Source organism: Grampus griseus (genome assembly GCF_964374135.1).
Source record: "Grampus griseus genome assembly, chromosome: 13".
NCBI lineage: Eukaryota > Metazoa > Chordata > Mammalia > Artiodactyla > Delphinidae > Grampus > Grampus griseus.
In genome coordinates this window covers 15,659,631-15,674,342 of record NC_139007.1, presented here as the reverse complement: position 1 = coordinate 15,674,342, position 14,712 = coordinate 15,659,631, and the positions used below count along the sequence as shown (strand labels likewise).

General features: G+C 36.9%; 1 protein-coding gene across 3 annotated transcripts in view; it reads left to right on the top strand.

The window, feature by feature from the left end:
• LOC309831726 (uncharacterized protein) overlaps nt 1-14,712 on the top strand; it is a 53,140-nt gene that overhangs the window by 11,079 nt on the left and 27,349 nt on the right. The window contains exon 1 of one of the 3 annotated variants that reach the window (XM_082669046.1): nt 11,640-11,748. The exons of the other annotated variants lie outside the window; for them this stretch is intronic. The gene's annotated coding sequence lies outside the window, so the exon portion shown is untranslated. Of the gene's footprint in view, nt 1-11,639; nt 11,749-14,712 lie in introns of those variants that run through there. 3 annotated transcript variants of the gene reach the window in all.

The window sequence follows — 14,712 nt, the reverse complement described above, 5'->3', positions numbered from 1 at the left end:
TTTATCACACATTTAAAGAAGAATTAATAGAGGGGAATTATGTCAGCATGATTAAGAGGATTTACAAAAAAACACAGCTAATATGATATTTACATTAATAATCATAAAAGAATGAACGTTTTCTCCTAAGATCAAGAACTAAGCAAGGTTATCTGTTCTTATAGTTTTTATTCAACATAGTACTGGAAACTCTAGCCACTGCAATATGACAAATAAAAGAAAGAAAACACATACAGATTGTCTATGTGGAAAATCCCAAGAAATCTACCAAAGAAACCAAAAACAAAACCAAAAAACCTCTCCTGGAACTAATACACAAAATCAGCAAGGTTGAATGTTTATTCTAGGTTTCTTTTTTTGGAGCTTAAACATTACAAATCCAACTACTTTACTGATTATAGGACTATTCAGATGGCCTATTTCACCTTGGTTAAGTTTTGGTAGTTTGTGATCTTTAAGGAAATAGTCAGTTTATTCTAAGTTGTTGAATTTATGAGCATAAAGTTGGTCAAGGTATTCCTTTATTATCTTTTGACTGGCTGATGAATCTATAATGGTATACTGCATTTAACTCCTTGTATTGATGATTTGTGTCTTCTCTATTTTTGTCAGTCTTGCTAGAAGTTTATCAATTTTATTGATTTTTCTCAAAGAACAAGCCTTTTGTTTTATTGAAGGAACTTCTCTATCGTTCCCTATTTCAATTTTATTGATTCTTTTGTCTTTATTATCCCCTTCTTCCAATTGCTCTGGGTTTGCTTTGCTCTTCTTTTTCTGGTTTCTTAAAATAGGAATTTAGATTATCTATTAACAACCTTTCCACTTCTAGTGTAAGCATTTGGCGCTACACACTTCCCTCTCAGCACAGCTTTAGTGATGTACCATATATTTTGATACCTTGTGTTCTCATTTTCATCTGATGTATCTTTAACTTCTTTGACTCAGGAATTGTTAGGGGTATGCTATTAAGTTTCCACATGTTTAGAGATTTTTCCTGTGTTTCTGTTACTGATTTCTAATTTGATTCCATTATGATCAGGGAACATACTCTGTATTAGTTAAATTATTTTAAATTTGTTGAGCTTGGCTTTGTGGCTCAGGTTATGGTCTGTCTTGAATGATTCATGGCCACTGAGTGTATTCTGCTGTTGTTAGGTGGAGTGTTCTATATATGTCAGTTAGACCTTATTAGTTGAGTGTTTTGTTCAGATTTTTTACATCTTTGTTGTTTTCTGTCTATTAGCTCTATTAGTTGCTGAGAGGAGAGTTTGAAGTCCTCAACTAAAATTGAAGATGTATCTATTTATTCTTTCAGCTCCATCAGTTTTCCTTCATGTATTTTGAGGGTCTGCTGTTTTCTGCGTACACATTTAGGATCATTATCTTTCTGGTGGATTGACCCTTTTATCATTATGTAATATGGCTCATTGTCTCTACAGTTTCCTTGGCTCTGAAGACTACTTTATCGATATTAATATAGAGCCAGTCATGCTTTCCTTTAATTATATTTATAAGACGTATTCTTTTTGTCCTCTTAATTTGAACATACCTATGTCATTGAATTTCAACAGCATATAAATGGATCGTATTATTTATCCATTCTGCTAATCTCAGTTTTTGGATTGGTATATTAAAAGTATTTATGCTTAATGTAATTATACTTATGTTGGGGTTAAGTCTTCTATTTTATTATTTGTCTCGCATTTGTTCCTTTAGGTTATCATTCTTTTGTTTCTCCTTTCTTGTCTTTCTGCAGATTACTTGAATCCAAACAATCTATCTTGATTTATATATAGTGTTTGGGGTGCATCTTTTTGTATATTTTCTGTAATGCTTGCTCTGGGTATGACAATATACACATGTGACTTATAATAGTTACTGGTATCAAAACGTCACCACTTCAAGTGAAGTGTGGGCATCTTGACAATTTTGCCTGCTCATGTTACAGCATTTCTTGATGGAAGGGGGCAGTCTCAGGAATGGCAAGGGGAGAAAGCACTGCTACTAGCTGCTTATTACTAGCAGGACTCTCAATCCATCCCCCTTGCTGGTGGTGTCAGGCTCATCCAGTGTTGTCAGACAGACCTTAGTGTGACCTGGAAGAAAAATGAGCCTACCTAGGCTGCCTTCCTTTGGTAGGTTGAGAGTTGGGAAATGAAGGGTCTGGGTGACCTTCTTTTATCAGATAGGGGTTCACTGTGCTGTTCCTGTAGTCCTGGGATCCCCGTCCTTCTTTGGGGATTCAAGGGATTTGGGGTCTGATCATGGAGAAGGATGATATGAGGGGCAGTAATATACCATAAATTTTATTGAGTGATGCTTGGATAGGTTTGCATGAGAAGGGAAGTCTCTCACAGTGTGAGACAATCCAGAGGCTTATGGTGAGAAGGCTCCCATCTAGAAGGGGAGGGGGCCAAGGGAAATCCTGGGGGAGAGGGAGATCCAAGAGGGAGCTTATATATCTGGATGATGTCACTCAGCAGCACAGTGGGGATCTCTGGATCAGAGCTCCAAAGGGCAGCAGTGACTTGGAACCTCACAACCGCAAGGTCCTATCTTATTCATAGGGAGCTGCTGTTGGGTGAGGTTTTGTTGGACATGAAAAGCAGGCAGGCTCTAAGTGTCTAAAAATGTGTTTGAGCTATTTTAAAAGTAATTAGATGTGCAGAAGTTTGAGTTTAACATTGGTCAACTTTTGAGCTAACAAGTCTCAGCCTGCAGTGAGGAAACAGACAGTCTAGGGACTAAAACACAGAGACCATCTTTGGCTCATTTAGATAACATCCTCTTAGTACCCTGCAGGGTCCTCCTTTGCTTGTCTCTTAGCTTTAGATATAACTCACATATCATACAATTCATCCTTTTAAAATGTGTAATTCAATGTCTTTTAGTACATTCACAGAGTGGTGTATCCATCACAACAATCAATTTCGGGAAATTTTCATTACTCCAGAAAGAAACTTTAAATGCCTTTGCCATCCCCAAAATCTCCCATTCCTCCCAGCCCTAGGCAACCACTAATCTGCTTCCGTCTTTACTTTTTGTGCCTATTCTGGAAACTTCATATAAATAGCATCATGTAATATGTGGTCCTTAACTTCTTTCACTTAGCATAAGGTTTTGGGGGTTTGTTTATGTTGTAGCATGTGTCAGTGCTTTATTTCTTTTTTATTGCCAACTAATATTCCATTGCATTGATATATCATATTTTATTTATCCATTCATCAGTTGAGGGACATTGGGGTTTCTACTTTTTAACTATTATGAAAGATGAAAGCATTTATGTACAAGTTTTTTTGTGGACATATGCTTTTATTTCTTTGGATGTATATCTAGAAGTGGCTTGCTGGATCACATGTTTATCTATTTGTGTTTAGATAAACATGCAACTCTATGTTTAATCATCTGTGGAAATACCAAATTATTTTGCAAAAGAGCTGTACCACTTTACATTCCCACCAGTACTGTATTGAGGGTTCTGATTTCTCCACATCCTCTCCTTATCTGTTTTTTTTAATTATAGCCATCTTAGTGCATGTGAAGTGCTCATTCTGGTTTTGATTTTTATTTCCCTAGAAATTCGTGATGTTAAGCATCTTTTCAGGCACTTATTGACCATTTGTATATCTTTCTTGAAGAAATGTCTATTCAGATCTTTTGCCCATTTTAAATTGTATTTTTATTTTGAGAATTCTTTGTGTATTCTGGATTGAAGTTTCTTATCAGGATTTTTTATATATTAAATTATATCATCTGCAGGTATAGAAGGTTTACTTCTTCCTTTCCAATCTGGATGTCTCTATTTCTTTTTCTTGACTAATTGCTCTGGCTAGAACCTCCAGTATAATTCTAACTTCTTTACCCAAGTCTACTTATTATTGGAAACCAATTCCATGGTGTTTCACTATATGTCTTCTTTCCTGTGCATCTTGTTTAACTGCTTAATTAATTTTACACCTTGAAATGCGCTATTTGGCATGGATGACATAAAATATAATTTATTAAATAAAAGCTATGTAGAGGTCTATCAGTATTTCAGTTCTGAATGAATGCTTCGCAAACATTTTTAAATTGTGCAGTTTGTGCATTTTCTATTAAATCTACCTCATGTGAGAGTTTCCATGCACATGAGTACTGATTTTTAGTCAATTGAAGAGGTTATAATAGGCTAATAGCATCATCTTGTAGAATTATTTGAGTTTCCCTGAAGATGTTCTCTGTAGAATGAGAATGCAATATACTTGAATTCTCATGGTCATATTCTGAAAAGGTAATGTATGGATATTGGTTATATAATTGATGGACACCATTGAGTTCTTGATTTTAATACAAGTAAGGGAGAAAATAATTTTGGCATGGTCCCTTATATCTCTCTATGAGTTATATCTCATATATGACCATATATATTGATATGTAATGTTTATTATATACCTGCTGTAACACTGTATACACTGAAGTGAGGCATAGAAAGAATTCTCATACTCTTACTATAAAAAATGAGGAATACTTCCACATTAAAAGAGATAAAAGAACATGAAAACAACACAATATGTGATCCCGGACTGGATCCAGAATCACAAAAACAGTTGCTATAAGAATCATTACTGGGACAATTGGTGACATTTGAATAAAATACATACATTATCATTGAACCAATTTTAAATTCCCTGACTTTGGAAATTTTACTGTGTTTGTAACAGTGAATGTCTTTTATCTTAGGAACTATGCACCAAAGTAGTCAGGGGTAAAGGGGCAAGAAATCTGCAACTTTCAATTAGCTCAAAAAATAATAATAGTTCTTTCTCTATTTATATAATCATCTCTGTCTATATATAAAATAATTATCTCTGCCAATATATATGTTATTTATATGTATATGCACACTCATAAAAATAAATATATATGAGAGAGAGAAGACAAAAATGAATGAAATAGCAAATGAGACAAAATGTTAACATTCCATGTAGGTGAAGGGTACACTGGAGTTCCTTGTACTATTCTTGCAACTTTTCTGTAAATTTACAATTATTTCCCAATTATAAAATTAAAACAATCTTCTTTTTTCTGTCTTCAGAGAGCTTATAATCAGGTTGGGGTTATAGGACCTCCTATAAACTTGAATAGCGTATAAATTCAACTAGTAACAAAACAATAGGAGATCATTTCACCAAATGAGTGACATTCAGTCTCTAAGTGTTAGTCACTGTGCATGGCCTCAGGCTATGAGGATGAAAAAACAGATCTTCTCAAATATCTCACAGCCTGGTAGGAGAGAGAAGCTCCTAAACAAATATTTCTACCTGGGAGGAGAAATGTACTACCAGAAATATCTACAGTGCTTCAAAGGAAGAAGTAGTTCTATCCAGAGGTGTTGAGAAGCTTCAGGAAAATTGAATTATGCATTGGCTTTGAAGGGGTGGCGGTTATGAGAATGCACAGCACAGAGAGGCAATTGACCTTCACCAGCCCCAGCTGCTGTGCTTTGAAATTCATCACCCAATCAGGCTGCTATGGTGCCCATGACCCGACCAGCTACAGCAGGTAAACTAAGGGCGTCTTTGGCTCAGTGACTGTCAGAAGGCTATTCTGAGCCTTTCTTAGATTGCCAGGCATCTGTGTACTTCCCCCAAACCTCGTCTTTCTCTCTCCTTCCCTTGGAGTAGCACTGGGATCTGATGAGCTTCTAGCCTTACCTGACCCCCTTCCTTATTTCCTTTCACTCAGGCATTTTCTCTAATGTAAATTTAATACCATCCTGGCCTCTGATTCTGGGAGGATTCACAGGAAGATCATCTGGCTGCTCTACGCGCAGCAGAAAAAAGCCGGTTGGGATCCTCCTCCTCCCAGGAGCTGATCTGAACAGGATGGTATTCTCCACCCCTTGTAAAGCCCAGATTACCCACATTTCCTTCCCAGGTGGGAGCCCTTATCTTTGGAAGGCCAGTTTTCTCACCATTCTGAACCTAGGCTTTGACAAAAAAAAAAAAAAAAAAAAAAAGGCAGACTTCCAGAACATGAAGGTTGGTTTTTCCGGGGGGGGGGGGCGGTATAAAAAGATGATAATTACATTTTCATTTTCCGTGGTCTCCTACAATAACAAGTACACAGCAAAATATACCTCATTAAGTTCCCCTGCCATAGAGGTTTGAGGAAACTCATCCACCTCTGAAACTTCAGACCATCACTCTCATGGCCTGAGGTATAGAATGAACCTTCTCTATGAATTCCCTAGGCTGAACACACTGGGTTTGTGTCACATCTATTTCTTGAATGGGATATGAATCTTCACAGCTAGTCTCCAATATTTGTTGGACAAACCTCAAGTAATTTGGAAGAAATTTCTCAGGCTATTTATCCTCCATCCTAGATCTGAAAAAAAAAAGGTTAGATTTATAATATAATTGACTTGGGAATGATTTCTCCCAGTCAGGTTCTTCTTTGGCTTGCAGATGTCGGTCACTTTTTGTTCTATACTGTCGTGGACCAAGAGAAAGTAGAATTTTTTAACTCCCAAAGACAATGACAACAAAAAATAAGTCTACCCAAGATCTATGCTTTTAAAAGTTATTTTTGTGTGAGAAGAAAGCATAGGCACTATTTCTAGAAGCACCGAAATCATCTGACGTTGGGAAAGCTTCAGGAAGAAGTGAATTGTTAAGAGTTGGCAAGGACAATCTTTTGTTGTTGTTGTTTTGGTTCAAAACAAAAGGCAATTCCATTGCTCTGCATTTCTGCAGCAAAACTATTTTGCTCTTAAAATTTTATTTTAGGATTTAATGAATTAATGCTTTATTGAAATACAGGTAAATATTTTATTATAAAATATCTTTTATTGCAACAATATGGATGAATGTCAGAAATATAATGTAAAAGAAGTCAAACATAAAAAGTAGATATTTTAAGATTTCACCTCTAACAAAGTACAAATTTGAAGTTAATCTTTGCTCTTAGTAGTCATAATGGTTGTTATCCTTGAAAGGGAATGGCACAGAAATAGGAGCAGAACTAGTAATGCTTTGTTCATTGATTTTGGTGCTGATTACATAGACATGTCTCATCTGTGAAAAATTTATCAACCTATATAAACTTATACACACATATTTAAGAATGCTGTATTTCAAAAAATGTTCAAGTAAGAATATATTCATCTAGGGCTTCCCTGGTGGCTCAGTGGTTGAGAGTCAACCTGCCAATGCAGGGGACGCGGGTTCGTGCCCCGGTCCGGGAGGATCCCACGTGCCGCGGAGCGGCTGGGCCCGTGAGCCATGGCCGCTGAGCCTGCGCGTCCGGAGCCTGTGCTCCGCAACAGGAGAGGCCACAACAGTGAGAGGCCCGTGTACCGCAAAAAAAAAAAAAAAAAAAAAAAAAAAAGAATATATTCATCTAAAATACAGAAACCACAATGAAAAAAACTAAAAAAAAAAAAAAATTTAATTTCATGACCCAAAAACTGTCACTTCATTTTTTTTTAATTTTAAGACTTTACAATTTTTGTAGTTATAAAATTAATGTAAGGGTGTTGTAAAAATTCAAATGAAGAAGTATATTTAGTAAAAAGCAACCATTTACACTTAACTGCCTCCTTTCCCAGTATAATGAATCCCTCATTCTTCCCCATATCCCCAGATTGAACCCATGCTATCAAGAGGGTGTTTATAGTTCCACATATTTATTTTTCTTTGCATAAGAGAGCATACTATATATTTAAACATATAACATATCATTTAAAAACATAAATAGGAAAATTTGTTCTGAGTTTCTTTTTATCTTGTAGGTCTTATCAGTACATAAGACAATGCTTCATTCTGTTGAACATCTGCAGAATATTCCAGTTTATGAATGAATTTATTAAGATGTGTAAAATTATGAATACTTAATTTGTATTTGTTTCCAGTTTTTCATTATTAAAAGCAATTCAGAAAAATCCTTGTAGACAGATGTGTTAATCCACTCAGGTTGCCATAACAGAATACCACAGGCTAGGTAGCTTAAACAACAGAAATTTATTTTTTCACAATCCTGGAGGCTTGAAGTCCAAGATCAAGGCGCTGGCAGGGTTGGTTTCTGGTAAGAGCTCTCTTCCTGGCTTGCAGACAGCTGCCTTCTCCTTGTGCCCTCACATGGCCCTTCCTCTTGGAACACGTTGAAAGGGATCGCTGGTTTCCCTTGCTCTTCATATGAAGACATCAGCCCTATTGGATTAAGGCCCCAACCAGATGATCTCATTTAAACTTAACTACATCCTTAAAGGCCCCATCTCCAAATGCAGTCAGTCACATTAGGGTTTGGCAGGTTAGGGTTTCAACATGTCCGCTTGGGGAGGGGACACAATTTGTGTCATAACAACAAATATTTGTGCAAGTGTGTATTTTTGTAAGTTGTAAGTTTGATACATATATATGTGTATATGCATATATAAGTAAATATACATGTATGTATGTGTATATATATAGTATGTATATCTATATAGTATGTATACAATTTAAAAATACTATTGAAAACCTTATCACGTGAGCCATTTTATATCCTTCATTTCTTAACATTCTGTCATGAGCATTTTCTAATGTTATGCAATATTCTGTGAAAAAATTATTTTAACTGTTGTATAGTATTTTATAGGGTTTGTAAACATTCTGGTTTGGGGGATATAAGATTTTTTCCTAGTTTCTTTTAACATAAAAGTGGGCTGTCATTGAATGTAAATTTCTACCCACATCTCTATTTCTTTTATATAGATACATCCTTAGAAATTAATTACTTAATCACAGGACAGGATAATTTTTAAGACTTTTTGTATATATTGCCATATTTTTTTACTCTTAGAGTTATATAAACTTACATATCTACCAAGTGTATATTATCAATGAGATGAAATATTTTTATATACATTGGACATTGACATTTTTTCTTTTGTATTTCTCTAATCAGGCTTCTTTTAGGATATATTTTTCCTATTGATTATGTTTTCATTTTATATACTATGCATTTTTTCTAAGTATTTTCTCTTTTACTTTTAATCAGGTTTATTGACATCCAGGTTTTTGATAAATTACTCTGTTATAATTTTTAATTATTTTGTTCATAATGTATTGTTCTAACCCAAGCTCTGATAAATACACATACACACACACCCTTTCTATTTTTAATGACTTTGTATTATACATTTCACTTCATATAAATATTTTTATATAAATTATAAAGTAAGGCTCTGTTTTCCTCCCTAATGCTAATACTTTTCTCAGTACCACTTAATAATTCTTTTTCCCCACAAAGTTATGATCTCAGCTTTATTATACATTGAAGTTTTGCCTACAATAGGCTATCTTCTGCTATATTTATTCTGTCCATTTTAATCTGGCCACCAGTTCTTCTACAAAAATTATATTGTTTTGATTATCATGTGTTATATTACACTTTGATATCTAGTAGGAGCAGGACACAGTAATTACTTTTCTTTTCAAAAAAATTGTTACAAGGAGACTACCTGAGACCTTCCTTTAGGGAGCTGGATGATTGCTGATTTGGGACCAACACTCCTTTTTTTGTCCAAAGAGACCATTTGAAACTTCAGGGCACTTTGCTCTCGTCACAACTGTTGCCCTTTGTTACTAAACACAAAATCAAACTGTTTTCTTTAATCATGTTATTACTAGATTTCTACTTCATTTGTTGGACAACTAATTGAGAAGGAGAGAGTGACCATAGTTTTACAGGTTGAGAAACAGAAAACAAATTCACTTAATTGTTTACGAGAAACTGAAATGCCACAAGAGTTTCTGAGAAGCCTAATTTCTACAACGGCATTCTACTGTATCCAACTTCAGAAGATTTCTCAAACTCCAGGGAACGATAGAAAGTCTTCTCAATCTTTTATAGTTATACAACACTGTATTTATTTTTCATCTTTCTTATGCATTATGACCACAAGCATTACAGAAGGCTATGAAGTCTGGGCTTTACTGGAGCCCCAAAGTGATGAATCATCACATGAATCTTTGCTGCCAAGGTAGGGGCCTGTTTTCTGCACTTTCATGAATCTTTTAAAATTTCAGAGGCACATTTGAAACAGTGTACCAGTGTTAATGTTGTTTTGCTGAGAAACTTAGACACTTTTTGTGTGTTTGTTTGTTTGTTTTCCAGTTATCATTTCATTTCCCTCAGGTTTCTTGGGATGTAGGGAATCAAGCAACAGAGGTTTTATAAATTATAAAATTGTACTTCTCCAAAACCACTCCCATGGTATGATTCTCAACCCTTTCAGGGCTCCGAAGAGCTCAGGAGTCTCCCTCCTCCCCGCCCAATTATAACACACTTCACCAAAATCAAGAAGAGCAGTTCACCTCATAATTCTAAAATTGTTCTGCACTCTCTGAGTCCTGTCGTATACTGAAAAACTACTGGTACTGATATGTAAACTCTCAGTTCTCTCTTGGTGAGAATTTTCCAAACGTAACTGGAAAATCCATGCTTTTTAAACCTACTACAAGACTGGTGAGGAAAAAGGTCTATAGGTTTTGATTTATTCACAATGACAAGTACACTCATTCAACATTTAATGAATGCCTCTCCTGTTTAGGCTCTATGTCCTGGAGAATAAAAAAAAAAATGAATAACACAAAGACTTTACCTAATACATAGGTCATCGTGTGCTCTTGTAGGCTGAGAAAAGTAACTGACAGAAGTGGCCCTATGTACAGAAGCTTGACGTCTTCCAGAGTCAAAACACAGGCTTCCAGGCCATGCATTCAGGAACAAGTGAAACAGAGCTGCCATAAAAGACCATAAGGACAATGGAACTGTTCCAGAGACCTGTTTAGAAAAGTTGCTGCCTGGGCAGTTTTTGTACAGTAGCTGCAGGCATGGCTAATGACCCATGAAACCATGGACCTTGACAAAGTAAACAGTTTCTCAACAGTATCCTTGAAAGACTAGACTGACTCGTTCAACTCCTGTAGCTAAAAGCAGAATTTGAGGTGGTATAACGTTATCTGAATAAATGTGAATTAAGACCTTCTTGAAATGTAGCTCCAATTTCTCAGTAATCTTTTGTAGAACACCCCGGGAGAAGGGCATATTCATATCCGAGCCTGTTTCACCTACAAAGTAAGAGAATTCGTTGGCATGATACAATCATATAAAGAATTCCCTTCTGGAAGAGTGGAAACAAGATGAAAGAGACATCAAACTGCTGGTGTGACCCTGAAACTACCCCTTTGCCACTGCTGCTTCCCACCCCCAGCCTGGACAACTCAGCACAATGACTCAAGTGGGCAGCCCCTTCCTCATGAATTGGCCAAGCAACCAACATGCTGTTACTATGTGAGGATCATTTAATCACAGCTTTCCTTGGAGGAAAAAAATAAGTGATTGTACATATATTTCTTACTGCTTCTCTCTCTCTCTCTTTTTCATTCCTTTCATCCTTCCCTTCCTTTTTCTCTCCTTTCATTCTTCAAGCACTCATGCCTCTTTGGTATGGTGTGGCTGATATGGTCAGAGATGGTGAGGTGGGGATTTGGGGCATCTGGTGGGTTGCAGAGAAAGGGAGGAAAGATTTATTTTTAATGATATGAGATAATAAAAAGATGACTAAGTTTTGGTTTTATTCATTCCATAGCACAGCATTCAACCAGGGAGACAGATATAAAGCAAAACAAACAAGCAAACAAAAACAAACAAAAAAACCTATAAATGGACAAAGTAATAGTATCCTGTGAGTGCATAGAATGTGCCAGGATAACTAGTCGGGTAAGCGATTTGATCACCAATTTTTTTAAACCCTTGCCTGGATTGTATGAAAGTGAGAAAATCTGATTCCCCATTTGCTAAGATCCCGGTGTAGCCATCACCGGTGTAATGGTTTTATTCATTTATTTAATAAGTTTTATTACAACACTTACGGACAAGGCCACTGCTACAAGCTATGGGAATACTGAGATCTTAAGGACAGAGCCTGAGGAATTAAAAGTAGGCTAGGGACAAACAGACAAGTAACCACCACCAAGACAAGGAAGCGTAGGATACCTCTCATAGGGGTGGTAAACTGCATCGTTCTGGAGTTTAGGAATGTAGAGCTGGATATAGGAGAAAATCTGCAGTGGCATCCCCTGGACCATTCTTTTCCTGCCCCCTTCACTCGCCCGTGTCCCTCTCAGCTTTCTCTAGACACTCACTGTCCCCAGGGCTCTTCTGCAAAGTGCATCTTGCTCCTTCTTGTACTTTTTTGCTCCTGAATCCCAATAAACAGATTCTTGCTAGTGTGCTGAGTGATAATGGATTAATCTGTAAGAGCTGCGAGGTAGTCCATTTCAACATACATTTTGGAGATAATGTCCCAAAGGAATGGTGAGACATTTTCCGGTAACACCACAGGCTGGTGGTAGAAATATTTTTGGATAAGTCGGTAGATGTCTTTCAAATCTTACCACATAAGCAAACCACTTTCTCTGCCATCATGTAGGGCTGTTCCTCCAAGTATATTTACCTTTTACAAAAAATAAGAAGTTTGACTGTAGAAGACTGTTATTTAATGCAAACTTAGTTGTGATACCACCCGCAAATTGCCCCACACAATTTCCTGTAGGCATCCACAGTCTAGCCCTGTCTATTTTATGTCTTTTAGAAAAGCCAAGAGTGACCTGTAATTACAAGCAAACATTGCCAGTTTGTGTTTGTGTTAAGTGTTCCTCTTACACTTTGAAAAGAATGATTGTATCATGAAAGCAATTCCCTTGGGTGCTAAGGACTTGGAGACAGTTAAGGAATCTCATTCTTGCTTAATTGTAAGCCTCACACTGATTTCTTCTCAATTATTGCATATATTCTTATTCAGGGTCCCTCATCTACATATACAGCTCTCAAGTGAAAAGGACATGTGAATGCTAAAGGGCCAGGTCATGCTTTCTTACCTAGGCATTAACTGGCTGGAGAGAAGATCAGTGTAATATTTTTATTTGGAAATGGGAAACGCTTATTTGGAAATCCATATGTGTCAGGTTTTAAGCTCTTAATTTTTTTTTAAGTCCCGTATCCTCCACACACAGACAGTTGAGCTTGTTTAACTGTAAAGATTTCCACCTGCCAGTCCATCTGCTGAGTAAAGAATTGGCTGGATGGGGTGATCGGGCTCAGAAAGGAGAGCCGTTGTTCTGGACTGATGGAAACAGACACAGTGATGGCCGGTGACCTGTTATTCCCTCCTGCATCAGAGAAAGTCTCAGGCTGGTTTCACAGCTGTTTGTTCACATGACTGAAAAATGGAAGGAAAACCTGGGGAGCTGTAAAAAAAAAAAAAGGCTAAAAATTTCCTGGCTGAGAACATTTTCGCATCCAATCATTCGTCTAAAAAATCTTCCTCAGTGCGCTCTGAGTTTCTTCTTCTGGTTCTTCTCCACCAGTCACTGGAATGTTCTTTAAAAAGAATAACCGCCTCGGTCATTAAAGAGAATCAAGGTGGCACTGGTCTGTGGCCTTTTTGGCAGGATAGGCTGTCCTCACACATTACCTTTGCAGTGACAGAATTTTGCTTTTCCCCCCTTTTCCTGCCATGGAACGACGCCAAAGGAAAACTGAGAGAGATCCCAGCTGGATGAGTCCTGAATGAAGTATTTCAACTGGACAGGGCTCACTTCTTCTTTGCTTTGTTCCTCAATTTTTAATTTTATTTTGTCATACTATAATGAACGTGATTATAGTAATTATAATGGTAATTACTTGGAGTTCACCCATTTTTGCCAATTAACATCTTTGATCAATACAATGGAAATTTAAACATTCATCAGTATGATCAGATAAGCTTAGAACTACAACTATTGGACTGAAAGTTTCATCACTAAATATTTGTTCAGTATATCCACAGAGGCACACACACAGATACATATATGCAAACAGCATGAGCTATAGAGCAAGAATGTGTAACCGAATTTTTTAAGTGGAAAAAAAATAGGTTTGCAATTTTCAAAACCAGATTAAGCTTTAAGATTAAGGAAATTGAGATTGGGAGTCATTTAAAATTAATAATTTAAAACTATTTTCAAATTTATATATTATATATAGTTTTTCCTATTAAAAAGATTTAAACTATACACATGCACAAGTACATCTGTGACGATATAAGATCAAAAATAAGTAAAAGACAAACTTTAGTCTGGGTCTGCATTTAACATTACATCTTCATAAGAATATTTTATGAGTGGAGCAAGAGAAAAAAAAAACTATAAAAGGAAAATACTTTGGTATTGAAACTTTTTACAGCATGCATTTTTTTTTTTTTTCTCCTTTTTTGCGGTACGCGGGCCTCTCACTGTTGTGGCCTCTCCCCTTGCGGAGCACAGGCTCCGGACGCGCAGGCTCAGCGGCCATGGCTCACGGGCCCAGCCGCTCCGCGGCATGTGGGATCTTCCCGGACTCGGGCACAAACCCGTGTCCCCTGCATGGGCAGGCGGACTCCCAGCCGCTGCGCCACCATGGAAGCCCACAACATGCTTTTTTTTTAACTAAAAAGGGAGGAGGAGGAGAGGAAGAATAAAAGGAGTGGAAGGATGATCAGAGGCAGAGGGGAAGGAGAGAGAACAAGAGGAAAGGAAGAGAAAGAAGGGGGTGAGGGGGCAGGGAAGCAGGAAGAGAGAATGAAGGGCTTTTCCAATCACCGGCTGTGATGACCTTTTGAAATTTGTCATTCATAGTATGTCATCCTTAGTTAAACTTGGCATC